Source organism: Ascaphus truei, chromosome 14 (assembly GCF_040206685.1).
Source record: "Ascaphus truei isolate aAscTru1 chromosome 14, aAscTru1.hap1, whole genome shotgun sequence".
In the NCBI taxonomy this organism is placed as follows: domain Eukaryota; kingdom Metazoa; phylum Chordata; class Amphibia; order Anura; family Ascaphidae; genus Ascaphus; species Ascaphus truei.
In genome coordinates, this window is record NC_134496.1 from 10,076,931 (window position 1) to 10,093,122 (window position 16,192).

Sequence of the window (16,192 nt, forward strand, 5' to 3'; positions counted from 1 at the left end):
GTTGCCATTTCCAGACGCACCTCCCCATGCACAAAGTAGGAAAGATCACATGTAAAGGCGGTGTTTTCAGAATTAGGACTAGCATTTTTGACAGTGATTATTGATGGGGGAACTACTTGCACAAGTTAGAATCCACCACCAATATCGCATTTATTTCCAAGTGGAAATATTCTCGGTCCCATCTATCGATGGGACAAATCTGTTCCTTTTCTTAAAAATGTTTTATTGCTTTGTGTGTTTTTTTTTGTTTTTTTTAAACATTTTCTGAATGGAAGGTAATAAATAATGAATTACAATCGAATTTCCATGCTTTAGAGCATTTTAAAAATCAAAAAAATCTGATATGACAAATATTTGTGGGTTTGCGAATGTTCACAAAAATGTGTTAAATTCTTTGCGAACCAAACTTGGACACATTTGTTCATCTTTAGCAGTGAAAAGGCAATACTGTAACTTATCTGCATAGATTAGTAATAGAAAAAGGCCCCTTAGTGTAGCCAATATGTTTACACAGATTGCTTCTGCAATATCCATCAGGGTTTACAACATGGGCTGTGACCGCGGCTCAATGAACAGTTGTAAGCAGCCCAATAACTGGTGATACAGCCAATCCTGTGGTGCTCAACTCCAGTCCTCACGCCGCCCAACAGGTCAGGTTTTCAGGATATCCCTGTTCTGCACAGCGGCTCAATCAGTCCCTGCTTCCGCATAGGTGTCTTAATCAGCATCCTGAAAACCTGACCTGTTGGGGGGGGGGGGTCGTGAGGACTAGAGTTGAGCCCCCATGCCCCCCTGATGATGGACTAGACTTCACAGTAATTTCCCTGTATTCTGTAAGACGTATTAACTGCAGCAGAAGAGGAAAACCCTACTGCATTCCCCTTTCATTTGCAGGATTACCATATTTCCAGCTCTTGGTTTGTGCAGCGCACAGGCTTAAGGTATAATGCAGAAGCCCTGCATAGGTACACAAGGACTGTGAGGGTGACCATGCCAGTGGGAGGGAATGTTCACATTTGAACCTTGTGATTGTGTTTCTTATTAAAACGTACCTGTTTTACAGTTTTGATGTAACTTTTGTTAGTTTCCCCCCCAATTGCACAGCACCAAAATTCCCTGCTATTTATTCATCAGAAAATGATTTAAACATCTCTCATTATTGCTCATTATCGCCAGGGGTTGCATACAAATGCCACACTAGTAATGCAAAGAGCCCGTGACTTGTAATTATTTCCTCTTTCCTATAATTATCCATTGTTGTCTTAACAAGTCATTAACATGTTTGTGATTGTAATTACATGACCTCACTGTGCGGTTTCCAGTATTCCAGTACCACGATACTCCTTTCGTCTTTGTGGCTTTAATGGCAATCAAACTCTTGCAGTGCACCCAAGCTATTAAACTTGTTTTCAACTGTTTGGGATGTGAACTAGAATCGGGGGGACAGCATGTGGCCCAGACTTCTGTGAGAAAAAAACATGATGCCAGGCCTCCGCAATTAGCAAACTTCATGTGAAATGATAACGAACACATTCTCGCAATGACTTTAATAATCAGTGTAAAGAAAAGAAAGGGCCTTTGTGAAAACGGTGTCTTATATAAAATTCATCAAATAAAACGATTTCTTTAGAACGCCAGCAAATACTTTTCTTATTGCGTCATCTTTCTTCCCCCCACAAAGAGCATATATTCAGTTTCTACCTATAGAGTACTGTGTGTCTCATTCCTTTCTCCCTTCCCTTGGGGCATATTTAACATTATTTATTGTTTTGGTGGTGTCCAAGAGACTTCCACATAGAACTGAGGGTTTGGCCACAGGAAGAATTATCCGTAACCACAAAGTAATAGCAAGCTGTTTGAAGTTTAAACATGCCAATGCCTTGAAGACATAACTGGCTGTATTCACTGCCTATTTCCCCTAATGGTTTATACATCAGGATCGCTTATGTGACTCTGTCTGCTAGTGAAGAATGGTGGATTATATATATATATATGCACTGTGAGCAAGCAAGCAGATGTAGCCGACTGGCTTGGTGTCCAGTGAGAATAGCCACAGATTGAGCATGAGAGTCATCTGCACGGTTAAAGCCAGACTGCTGTCTTTTCTTATTTATATCCAAAGGAATTGTGTTGAAATGTGTTCTCCCACAGCCAGCACACTTTTTACATCTGGATGTTAGCGTAGAATACAATCATCGTAGGTTAACTCCTTCCGTGTCTGCTGCCATGCACTGCATGGGAGAAAGATGGCAGGGCAGCAATGCAAAATACACACATGGAATTAAGTGCCCAACAACATAAGAACCAGATGAACAGTGGAACTCAGGTACTTAATGGAGATGAGAGATAAGGCGACTAGAAGTAGACGGCATCTGCTCTTGGTCCAAGTACCAAAAAGAGCCCTCTTGATATTCCTATTGGTGTTCAGCTTAATAGGAGCAATGAAGACATCTGGAAAGATACAGTACCTATTCAGTCACTGCTCATAAGGGGCTGAGGGTGCGGCTCTACAAGCAATAGAGAGAAAAGCGGACAACCACTCACAGTGTAGTACACTGTATACAAGTATATTACAAAACAGAAAGCAGGATGGTAACGCGCGTACAAGAAGATTAAGATAAAACAGGTAATAATATTGGCGATCTCGTCGCTCAAAGGTTGGTAAGTGGTCATCCGGTAGGTTGGTTATCCGTCATGCTTGTAGTTCCAAGAGGAAGAGATGAGCATGGCACTGGTCCACCTCAACCGCTCGATGGGCAAGTAGCGGCAGCTGCTTCACCATACACCAGCTGATTAAACCTCATGGACCTCGCTTGTATTTTGTTATCAAATAGCTTGGCTTTAAGGAATTTAAAAAAAGTTATTTTAGTGGTTATAATTTAGTATGATGAATTCATATTTAATTTTCAGGATTCTTGTAAAAAGATATGATGGGATATATATATATATATAAATATTTATTTTTTAAATTATTTTGGCACAGTATGTGATTGTTATATAAGATTGTATTATCTATTTTATTAGATTTTAACACATTTTCAGTAATTCTTACACTAATCCTTTTTTAATATCCTCAAACCACAATCCATAGATTATAAAGTCATGGTGTATAATCTGATCATTATACATTTTAGATTTAATACTACAGTTTGATGCCGTAGATACCGAGAATTTAGTTAACAATCATTTTATGGCATCTGAATAAATTGCACCTCTCCTCCCTTTTGGTTTCACAATTATAAAATAAAAATAGTTTAGAGAAAACATAAATTCTTTAGCTGATACGAAATGCTAGAATATTGATTCGAATGGTTTCCATGAAAACAGAGTTTACAGTATATATTCTGTAAGGTCTATACATAAGTTATGGCAGGTAAAAGGTGACAAAAACCCTCCACCGTACTGTGTACAGCAAATACAAATATCACTTGTGAGCACATTCACGTCTCATACATGTCTGCCACTCAGCTTTTCCCCATTATCTCTTAGCTTCCAATGCAGCTAGGGATTCTGGGAAATGGCATGCAAATGTGAGGTTGTGTGGATACAGTAGATACCTAGTTACATAGCAGATACAGATGTATATCATCTGCATTAAGGTGATACTTGAAGCCAATGAAATCAATAAGGTTACCAAGGGAGAGTGAGTATAGCGCAGAGTAGAGGTCCCAGAACCAAGCTTTAAGGTACGTCACCAACTGATGGGTTCACCAAGGAAGAAGAGGAGTTAGCAATAGAAAAACTAAAGGAATGATGAGGAAGGTAGGAATAAAACCAAGGAAGGGCTTTGTCCTGAACACCAAGGTGCATTAGTGGAGACTGTGAAGGAGGTCTAGGAGAGCACAGGGGCCAAGGAAGAAAACCATGCTGGAACATACAAGCTGCTGCAGAAGTTTAGAGGCAAAAGGCAGGAGACAGACAGGGTGATGGTTAGATGGTAAGATAGTTATTGGGCTCAAGGAGTTGAGAATCACTCTCACAGCATTATGGTAAAGGGGGAAGGAAAGATAGCAGAAGAAAGAGAAGAGTTGAAAATGTGAGCGAGTGGGGAGGTCAGACTACTGTACATCTCTCCCTCCCAGAAATATAAGCAGATATCTCCATTTAAGTATAATATTAATAATAATAGCATGTTCTTATATAGCGCTGCTAGTTTTACGTAGCACTTTACAGAGATATTTTGCAGACACAGTCCCTGCCCCGCAGAGCTTACAATCTATGTGTTTTTGGTGCCTGAGGCACAGGGAGATAAAGTGACTTTCCCAAGGTCACAAGGAGCCGACACTGGGAATTGAACCAGGCTCCCCTGCTTCAAACTCAGTGTCAGAGTCAGTGTGGGCGATTCACTAAGCAGTGAGCTTTTGCACCCGATTGGGAAATTTGTAATCCTACAATAAAAAATGAAGCCAGATGCGGGATTCACTAAGAAGTGAAGCTTCAAAAACATGGGCGATCGCGCGGGCTGTTTTTCCCCCCACTGCTATCGTGCTTAAAATTCTAAAGCGCGATAGCTGATTGAAAAAAAAGCAGCCTGTAAGAGCTGCAGGGAGACGCTGCATCTCCATGCATGGCTCTTACAGCCAATCGTACAGTATATGTATACATTTTAATACTAGTGTAGATATGCAGGGGGTCTCCTGAGCTGAACCGCATTGGTTTCAGCCACGGGGACACCCTACTTCATGAGATACAGGCCCCGTTCTTGTGAGTCTGGTATCCCCTGTGCTTTTAATTCTCCCGTGCCATGTGACCAGGGGATTTAAATCCTGCATGGGGTACCGGCACCCCATAATGGACAAATGCACTAATATCCATATCTGGATAATAGTAATTTTGCCCATTATTGTACTGTATGTTTTAGGGGGCAGGGGGGGTGTATTTATTTCAAAGTACTAGTATTGGTTGTTATGTTTTTTTGGCCACACGATTGGTACCGTAGGCCAGTGGGGACCCCCGGACTCCCGCGGGGACCACCGAGGGCCCCAGACTCCTGCTGGGATCACCCGGGAGGGACACCCGCCGGCCTGTTGTATTAATCGTTTGTTGAAAAAACATAATTTGCCTGATTGGACATATTTTTTTTTCACTTTTTTTTGGCAGAAAAATGTGTTTTACGTCTGAGAAAGCACTGTTATCACTGCTTAGTGAATCATGCAGCAGGCAGTATCGGTCTTAAAAGCAGTTATCACTGCTTAGTGAATCGCCCCCTGTGTCTTTACTCACTGAGCCTTCAGCCTTTCTCCTAGGAATATAAGAAAATATCTGTAGGGTGCTACAAAATAAAACCAAAATGAAATATCGCTATGGTACACAAAACAGTTGAAACTGGAAATATGTTTTATAATGCTGAGTAAAAAGAAGTGCTACTTTTACACAACGTTGAGGTATAATAAGATTTATTACTTTGATAAATGGGCTGTTTTTAGCAACAATTCCGTAGTAGGGAGACTTTGATTTATGCCTCCAAAATGTCGCTCATAATACTGAGACACAGCTCCATTTAATAAAAACGGACTTTTATTTCCTTAACAATTCTGCATCATGTTATTCTCTCCTTTTGGGTGTTTTATCTGAACAAACAAATAAAATGCAGTTTATGCAACTATCCCTGATTTGAAATAAATCCTGAATTACAGAACACTGCATTTGAGGCCTGTCCAGAATCTAAGGATTATAGAGATTAAGAGAAAAGTTTGCGTGAATCTTACAGGTCATCAAAAAATAATGATTATGTTGGTCTTTCCCAGAAGCTGTTCATGTGTCTAGTTACTGATGTTTTCTCACTATGGAGCAACGGAGGTCAGAAAAGCCCATGCTAGACATGGTGACACCCAAAACAAAGCAGACCAGAGTCTGAAACTGATTTGAAACATCTTTCAACAATAGGATTTTCCGACTTGTGGAGACAAATCGTTCTATTTACAGATGGATCCGATAGAAGTCTATTGAGACACATCGTGTGCATGAAAATTCTGTGTAAGACTAGAGAGACAAATATAAATAATAAAAATAATACTATGGGGGAATGTGAGATTGTAGAAGAGTAATGTTTATCAGAATAAGGGAATTTAATAAGAAGTAATCTAAGTTGAGAAGTTGATATAAACAAGTCATTTACACTCATAACCATTTGTTTAGATGGTACATATACGATATATAATGATCCATAACAGCTTGTTGATGTAACTTAATGCCAGGAAAACCTGCAAAACATTAAAGTGTATTACAGCTGTTTAAATACCCTTCAGCATTGGAGAGGTTAGTCAGTAGTTTGTTACAGTACTGTAGCTATCAAGAAATCTATGAGTATTGCGTTAATTCTGCCTTTTATATAGAGAATGTGATGCTGGGATGTCACATTGGGCAGATAAAGCCTGTGCTGTTTCATCCCCTCTTTATAAATAAAAGAGAACGGTTGACATTGAATGCATGATATATGACCTATGGCTGCCTCAACTGTGTAGACCGTATTTTAGATAGACTGTTTTAGTATGTGTTTGTAAAGTAGATGCACATTGAAGGCAACATTTCTTATTTAGGGTTCTTCAAAAACAAATATGCAGTATGTTGGATTTGTAATGGGAAATGAAACAATGAGTACAGCTGCACGTCTCCAACTGTCTTAGCATCTACTGCCAAGAGTTCTTCTACAATTGCAGCTGTTAAAGTGGAGATGTGTTCATTTAATTTGCAGCCGTGTGGACTGGGCCATCTAGGGTCCACCAGGGAATCTGATTGCAGAGCCTTCCCGGGCAACCTTCACCACCATTGCCCCAAACTCTCCCCTCCCCTCCCCCCCCCCCCACAACACCACCAGCCAGGGAGTACTGGCAGCGGGGAGTCAGTGCTTGGAATGGCCAGTCCGACCCAGATTGGTTAAACTAAGACATTCTCATCTTGCCTTTATCTGCATAAATGTATCAATGTACTTTGATCCAGTTTTGACTGTGTGCATCAGTTTGCAATGTCAGTAATATAAATAGGAGTTACCCCGTGCATATACAGTATTATAATGGGATACAGATGCAGCGGCCGTTATTCGAACAAATCACAGAGCCGTTACGTGTGCGCAGCTGTATTCCACGCGGCATTAACGTGGCCAATCACCCCAGGCACACGTGTTTATCGCGGTTGCTTTGTTTGAATTTCATGGATTCTGTTTCTTTGTACAGTACTGTGCTACTGTGTCAATTTCAGGTGTTTAAAAGCCAGAACACTAAAATGCCATTTTCTGCACTCGCCTGCACTTGCATCTTAAGGCGGTGCGGTTGGATGAAATCACGCGCCATGACATGGGTATTCCGAGGTATACACTGCGTGAAGTGTTCGAATAACGGCAGCTGCATCTGTATATAAACTTCAGGTACTATCTTGCACCATTTTCCCATTTGTTTGAGCCAGATAGGAATGTGTGAGTGGGAGTTAGTGTGAGGGTTTCTACTTAATGGTCTTCCTCAGGGGAGCCCCTGAGATTAGCCCCTGAGGAAGACTATTAAGTAGAAACGCGCGTTGGGTGAGTCGTGGACTACAGAGTGGCACTTTGTTGGTGAGATTCAGAGTGGAGGACTACACTAATCAGCCCAGTGTTTGCTGTGACGGCCGCGGAGCAGATGCTGTTGCTGTGAAGAAAATTGTCTGTCCATATGACCCAGGGTGGTCTGAATGCTCACCACAAAGACACTTATGTAAGTGGAATACTTTGTGTTTTTAATATTAAAAGCAATATTATACTATTTTGCTTTTTCTCCTTTGTATGTGGATTTCCCTTCCTTTCCTATGGAACATTACTGGTGTTGATCCGGAGTACTTATCTTGAATTTAAAGTTGGTAACTTCTAACAACTACAACGCCCTATTATCACGTTGTAAACGTGAGTGCAAACTTTCTAGAACTTTCAACACTGATTACATTTGTTGTAGTTGACAATATTGCACTATTTGGTGTCTTTATTTCTATCTTCCATGACCTGATGAGATTTGCGCACCTGTTTTCTTCTTATATATGTAAACCTGTCGTCGTCCCCCCTCCACCCCTCCCCAATCTCATGTAGGGGAAATGGTGTCCTAGTTACTGTATCTAGGATGGTACAAATCAGCTGGGAACAGGGGGCCCTGAGTCTCCCGCGGTGATATGGGGGCAGATATCAGGACAGGCTTTTGAGGTAGAGCTGAGTAATACACACTGGTACAGTGCCTCCATCTCCAACAGATCCCCAGACTGGTAGGGAAGAATCTCTGAAGGAGAACTTCTCTCTGTAACTTCTCCCTGAATGATTCCAGGCTCAGGCAAGAAGATTTCTATATCAAGGATATACTTTATTTCTCCAACAGGCAGACTGCCCATCTTGTAGCCAGGTCACTCAGCCACACATCAGTGGGTTGTCACCCGAAGGAAGTCCTTGGACAATCACTCCTAGTCAGGGCCCTAGAAGCTGTCCTTGCTCTTCTCTTACTCCCTTGTGGAGTAAAAAGAATAGTCTCCCACCTCTCCCAGAGGGAGGGCTGCAAAGCCTGCCAGAGCCCTGGCAGCTTACTGGAGTAGACTATCCTCTCTCAAGGGGGAAAGGAATTGCTAAATTTAGGAAATGCTATGCAATAAGTAGTTCCAATGGAACACAGAGCCTGATGACACTATATCCACTGCCTCACTGCACAGCATGTGTGTGGGGAAAACCCATGATTACTCCTGGCAAACCTGCCCTTAACAGGGATGATTACTGCCAGGAGGAGAAAGAATCATAGCCCAAATTACCCAGGGCTACATATATGATGCAACTACAAACAATACATAACAAAACATACTTTTCCATCTCTTGAAACATCTTCCTCTACAGTATGTCCCTTATTCCAATAGCAATCAGGAGTCAGTTAGAGATACCAGTGGGGGCATTCATCTCACGATGTTAAACTGAAACTTCTGCCAATGGACTGTACCTTAATGCTTAGCCTCATTGTACAATACAGCATTTTCATTTTCAGGGGGAACTGGACATGCTTTAACACGCGAGAATTACAAATAGGACACTTCCTATGAACCCTGACCCAGTTAAATGAGAAAGCCCATAGTCTCAGTCTGAACCGGCATCTTTATTTATATACAAGTGATTGAGATGAAAATGTCTAATTTTTCAGTACCTGTTGAAGGTCAAAAATTGACCTCGAAGAGTTATTTTCCTACTTCTGTCCAACTTCAATTTGGCCAATTCAGGGATCCCATTAAATACTGTATGTACTTCATGGGTGACATCCACTAAAAGCCCATGTATTTAATTTAGGGGGGGAAATCTAATAGTATCTCTTTGGAAGGTTTCCATTACACTAATGTTAGATGTAATAAATGTCTGCAATATCTTTATTAAGGCTGAAGGGTTGCATACGGCTGCTTTGCTACTAGAGAGGCCTGCAGGGCATTGCTTAGCATGCATTTGGGGCGTCTGTGGTTTAATGCAGCGTTAATAGAAACATTTTGGGATTTGACAAGGCGATGAAGTGGAATTAGAAAAACACTCTATTTTACAAAACTTTGATCAACTCCTGGTCTTAGTCATATTTTACTAATGGAACACAGTGCACATTGCTTATGCATTGTGCTCAGCGTGGCACTATATTATTAAATAGCAATACAATCACCCAATGATGCATAGCGGGATCCATCAAACAACCACACAGAAAATGCAATTGTATTGTACTGCAATGCAGGGGGCAACAGTTCATTCCAAGCAGCACATGGATAGAGGTAAGTTAATGTCATCTGTTTTACTGCGGCCTGCTCGCCTGCAAAGAGAAAAAGGCGTTGGAAGCAAAAACTGGGTAATCTGCTGAAAATGCTCTCACATTGTCTGTGCTATTTAACCTGCACTTGTACAGTATACTCTGTCTTTTTTTATACTGTATGTACATTTATTGCAGTAATTAAAAAGAGAGCATGCTCCATTCTCAGCTATTTCAGCTATATAAAATGTTGAGGTCTAAAAAGTAAGACAATCTTTCAGTGCACAATGGCGTTAGATAGATGTAGAAACCATTTCTTACCATACATCTGGTGCCGATGGTTGAAAAGCAGAGAGAGAGGTCCAGACTGACTAAGGGAGGGACGTCGTTACTATATGAAGAGGGGTGCCACCTGTAACAGGCTATAAATGGTTAAGGAGACTGGCCAAGGCTAGGAGAAAGTGGTATGGAGCACATAGCTTGGGATGGGAAAGTATTTAAGTGGTGGGTATGGGGTGCTGAAGGAATAAGAATGCTCGGGTCCCATTCAGAAGTCTGGACCATCGCAGCTTCATCACGGAAGACACCATCCTCGTACCCGCAATCTTTCGCTTTTTCGTCTGCGTCGCCGAGGATAGCAAGTCTAGCTACCTCTGTAAATGTCCTTGCTGGTTGTGGGATGGTGTTCTGTTTGGGGTGGAGACCGTGACAGTTTTTGCGCCTATTGTTTGGAGGTTGGTGGATATGGGGGAGGTTGTGTCATTTTAGGCTAATGCAGCAGGTTTTTGGACTGACCATTCAAAGTAATGTGAATTTTTTTGGATCATCAAGCTATGGGCAGCCAGTGGGGATATCGGGTTTGAGGCATGGTGGTTATCCATTCCCATGGGGTTTGGTTTCAGTGGTTCAAGCAAGCTGTGACAGGATTCTGTGTGCCATATTTTATTTAGTGTGCGGGTTTGCAAGAGAGGACCAAAAATCATGTCTGGGTAAGTCAAGTTAATTCCACCTTAAACCCGGTGGATATTGTAATGCCAAAATGAAATACAGAGTCATAGATTATTGTCTCATTATAACCGACATTCACTGCGATGTGGGGAGAGGACCAAATATCGTTTGATAGTAGCTTAATCAGGATGGAGGGTGATCTAACCCGCATAGTGGCTCAGTGAATCGTGGCCTATAATCCGTGTCTCATGTAACTCCTTCTTGACTCCACCTTCTAACATGCCGAAGTTGCTCAGCTGTTGCTCATAGGCCCAAAAGGAAGTACAATTCTTTATACCAGGGGTGTGCACACTTTCCCCCCTGCGCACCCCTACCTTTTCTCCTCCCTGGCTCGTGCCCCCTCCGCCTGCTCAACTATGGCATCAAATATCGCTGTGGGTTCATGTGACATCATGTTTCCATGGCGACGTGACGTCATGTGGCCCCGCAGCGTCACTTGACGCCCGGTTACCATGACGACACATCGCTGAAAGGCAAGGTAAGTTTGTTACAGAGGCCTCACGGGGTCCCCCGGCATTTAATTTAAATGCCTTTGGGTAGAGCGTGGGACCTCTGTAACCACCAGTCCCCCACTCCCCCAAAAAATCTTGCGCCTCCCAGTTTGCACACCCCTGATATACATTGATGCTAAGAGACAGAAAAATGAAAATTAGTGCCAAAATTACCTTAGTGCGTAGACTCCACAGTCTTGAGTGGCTTTTTTTTCTTGGGTTTGACCTTACATATCCTGAGATGTACAGTAGAGGCAACTCTTATTCGAACAAAAACCAGTGGCAATTCCCCAAAAAACCCAGGAAACACCCAGGTACATTCTGAATACATGCCTTAAACTTTCCTTAAACTAGCCCCAGCATTTCTGCATTGATTAATGGCCTATCAGATTAACAGCGGGGGTCCCTGGCAGTCCCATTCAAACTGAATTGGACTGCCAGGGATCCCTGCTGTGTTAATCCTATGGGTCGTTAGTCAATGCAGAAATGCCTTAAACGTGCCTCAAACTAGCCCAGAACATACCCAGCACATACCCAGCACATACCCAGAATGTAACCCGGCTAGTTTACAGCAAATGTTAGAATAAACGTTGCCTCTACTGTAGGTACCTTTCTGATATCCAATGGGTTAGTAAGAACAATACATTTGAAAATGAATGCATGGCTATTTTCTGTCTAATACATTCACATGACCCATTTATTGCAAAGTTCCTACGTTGGTAATTTTACTGTTTACTGGACAATACTTCTCTCATTGTACCAAAAGGGTCGAGGACAGACAGTTCATTGCATTCTTCAAGAAAGTATTTAGCCCTTCACTGCTAGGAGTCTGTCAGGTACCAAGCAGTCAAAAATCCTTAGAAATGTTAAGTGTTTGGTTGAAAGGAAAGTTTTATGACTGGTCTTTCTGCCCTGGCAAACATATATAAAAAGATAATTGTATTGATGTACAGAACCATTAAAAGGAAGAGTACAGACATAGGAGCTGCACATCAAAAGTTTCTCATTAATAGAAGAGACATGCTAGCTTTAAAATCTCCTGGAACGCAAAGCCAACTTCATGACTCAATACTTTGGCAAGAACACTTCTTTATATACACGAGACCAAGGCTAAGCAAGGTTTGGATACAGGGCACTTGATTTGCGGCTGTGTTTCCGGAAGAACTCGTAAGGCATTGTACGCCTGTTTTACTGTCCCTCCAGCAGCAATGGGTTGTGTCCTTGGAAGTGTCACCAACACAAAGTGATGTTAAGATATTGGTGGCTGGATTACTACAGTTAAGCGCTATGTACATTAATGGTGCTATATAAATAAAGATATACAATACAATACATTACTGGAGATGTTTCCAAACACAATGAGATACTAAGCAGATAATGCCTCTACTTTCAGTGTAATAATTATGAATGGAGTAACACAGAAAGAAGGGATTTAGGTCCTCACTTAGGTCCCAACTACACACACACACGCACAAACACATACAGTATATATATTGCAGCCGCAATACCTGAAAGTTCATTAGGGAGGCCTTCATCCAGCAGTGGATCGATAAGGGCTGAAGATAATGTTTATATATCGGGAGACCTTCTGGATCTATACATTAGACACATTGTCCTCCAAAGGTTTTAATGAGCATATTGACACCAGCACACTCATCTAGCCTCAGTTCTTTTCGGCTTTTCAGCTCGTCTTTTGGCCCTATCATCCTTTTTCACATTTTATTATATTGTATCATGCAAGTGCAATGTATTTATTTATTTATATTTTTAGTATATTGTTATATTTTTTATATATGTATGTTATATCATTTAGCAATTTGCATTGATTATTAGCATGTGATTGACTGTATCTATATGATGATTATTTGGATATTTTATAGTAATTTTGTAGATATTTCTGCAGATATTTTTTATTTAGTTGTTGCATTAATAGATCCTTATACAAACACATTTTTAACAATTTTATCATCAATTATAATTCAGGTTTTATACATGTATTTCATTCTTGATTGATTTTTTTGTATTGGCGATTCATTTAGTTGTTCCCCCTGTTTTGTCCATTGTATTGTGTTTTGTTTGGCTGTTCCTCATTAGCAGACACTCTGCTTTGTCTTGTTTTCATTGGTTGCAGGCTCAGAGTGTATTTGATCAAGTAATCAAGTATTAGGCTATTTAAGATCAACTGAGCTGCAGCTAATTACCCCTGATGAAGTCGCATGTTTTGCGACAAAACGCGTAGGGCTAAGGACAAGGACCCTTATGATTGTAAAAACTCATGAACTTTGTCATTTGTATTGATTAACCCCCCACCCCTGTGTGTGTGTGGTTGGGTTCACTACCAGTGGTGGAAGGCAGTGGTTGAAACCGCCGATCTTGTCAGGATTACTGAGCATCTGATACTGTTGGCAATTATCGCAAAACTTGGACCATAGAAGGAATTCACTGTGGACGCACACTCCTGGCGTCTTCAAGCAGCAGTTTGCAGGTATCTCTCCACGCAGCACACGGTAGAGTGAGGGTCAAGCTCGGAGTTCTACAATTGAGTTTCCTTGCGCTTATTTGCTTTAAATATTGTGAGTGGCCATAATCTGTGCACTCTAGGATTTTATTAAACTATACTTTACAATATTATGCTATGGGAGCCGCGCTGTCTTCTTTTTGTTTTATAGTTTGAAAGGAAGGAGGTTGCTGAAGGGTGGGGTTGCAGTCCTGTCTAAGACATGCAAATGTGCATACAGTAATATTTCCATGTGATATATATATATATATATATATATATATATATATATATATATATATAAAATATTCTGTACACATTCCTTAATGTATGGTAATGTCCATGTTTTTGTTCCCAGCAGCTTGTGCAAGTGCATATATAAATAATCATTTTTGGATTTTTGTTTTCACTTTAGTGGGATATGCAGTATAAAAAAAAAAACCTTACAAGACATCTGCTAAAGATAAATAAATATGTACTCTTACAAGTTAAAAACAGCTCAATAGTTCATGTTTTTACTGGAACAATTGGTTGAAATAAAAATGTATTATTCCATCTGTGCACCTGAGAAGCTAATTTTTGATAGTCTTCACTGGCAAGATTTTCTATTTCATTCAAGATAGCTTCATTTCATTTTTTCATTTGCCAGTAATTCCTGCCAGCCATGACAGCTGCTCTGTACTCGTTAACTATTTGACGTAGAATGTAGTGAAGACCCTATTTACACTTCACATTATTATTTTTATACAGTATATTCATTTCTTAACTGAAAGATTTTACTGTAAACCTGCCCCGGATTTTTTTTTTTTAATTTCTCCGTTGAAAGTAATTGCATTCCAATAAAAAGTAATGTTCTTTTTGGCTGTGATAATTCAACATTCCAGTGTTAAACTCTTTGAAGTTAGAAATTCGCTAAACCCCTGTGCTGCTGGAAATGCAACGTCAATTTTAATAGCTATATATATATATAAACATAGGGCTCCATGTTAAAATGGATTTGAAGCAAAAGGTGACACTGTGTGTTCATTTGCAAGTCATTTCCCAGAATCCCTGGCTGCAGTGAAAGCATTGTATGCTAAAACAGGAGTGCTCAACTCCAGTCCTCAAGCCCCCACCCCAACAGGTCAGGTTTTCAGGATGTCCCTGCTTCAGCACAAGTGACTCAATCAGTGGCTCAGTCATTATGACTGTAGAACCCGTGCTGAAGCAGGGAAATCCTAAAAACCTGACTACTGGTGGCCCTTGAGGGCTGGAGTGGCTAAGTCGTTGACTCTACTCAAGATTTTACTCAAGTTTTTTCTCGATACAGCTAAAGACATGAACTTTCCCCTACACTAGGGGTGCACAAACTGGGGAGGGGGCTTACAGAGGTCCTGCGCTCTTTCCCAAAGCATTTAAATGAAATGCCAGGGGTGCATGCGCGAGGCCACTGTAGGTTCTTTATCTGATTTCCGGCGGCTTCAGGTGACCTGCGCCATTGCAATGCATTAAATGACTGTAAATCCCAGCATTGCCCGGCTGTAAGTCCCAGCAATGCCCGGCTGTAAGCCCCAGCATTGCCCGGCTGAAAGTCCCAGCATTGCCCGGCTGTGACTCCCAGCATTGCCCGGCTGTAACTCCCAGCATTGCCCGGCTGTAAGTCCCAGCAATGCCCGGCTGTAAGTCCCAGCATTGCCCGGCTGTAACTCCCAGCATTGCCGGTTGTAACTCCCAGCATTGCCCGGATGTAACTCCCAGCATTGCCCGGCTGTAAGTCCCAGCATTGCCCGGCTGTAACTCCCAGCATTGCCCGGCTGTAACTCCCAGCATTGCCCGGCTGTAAGTCCCAGCATTGCCCGGCTGTAACTTCCAGCATTGCCCGGCTGTAAGTCCCAGCATTGCCCGGCTGTAACTCCCAGCATTGCCCGGCTGTAAGTCCCAGCATTGCCCGGCTGTAAGTCCCAGCATTGCCCGGCTGTGACTCCCAGCATTGCCCGGCTGTAACTCCCAGCATCGCCCGGCTGTAAGTCCCAGCATTGCCCGGCTGTAAGTCCCAGCATTGCCCGGCTGTAACTCCCAGCATTGCTCAGCTGTAAGTTCCAGCATTGCCCGGCTGTAACTCCCAGCATTGCCCGGCTGTAACTCCAAGCATTGCCCGGCTGTAACTCCCAGCATTGCCCGGCTGTAACTCCCAGCATTGCCCGGCTCTAACTCCCAGCATTGCCCGGCTCTAACTCCCAGCACTGCCCGGCTGTAACTCCCAGCATTGCCCGGCTGTAAGTCCCAGCATTGCACGGCTCTAACTCCCAGCATTGCCCGGCTGTAACTCCCAGCATTGCCCGGCTGTAACTCCCAGCATTGCCCGGCTGTGACTCCCAGCATTGCCCGGCTCTAACTCCCAGCATTGCCCGGCTGTAACTCCCAGCATTGCCCGGCTGTAACTCCCAGCATTGCCCGGCTGTAAGTCCCAGCATTGCCAGCTGTAACTCCCAGCATTGCCCGGCTCT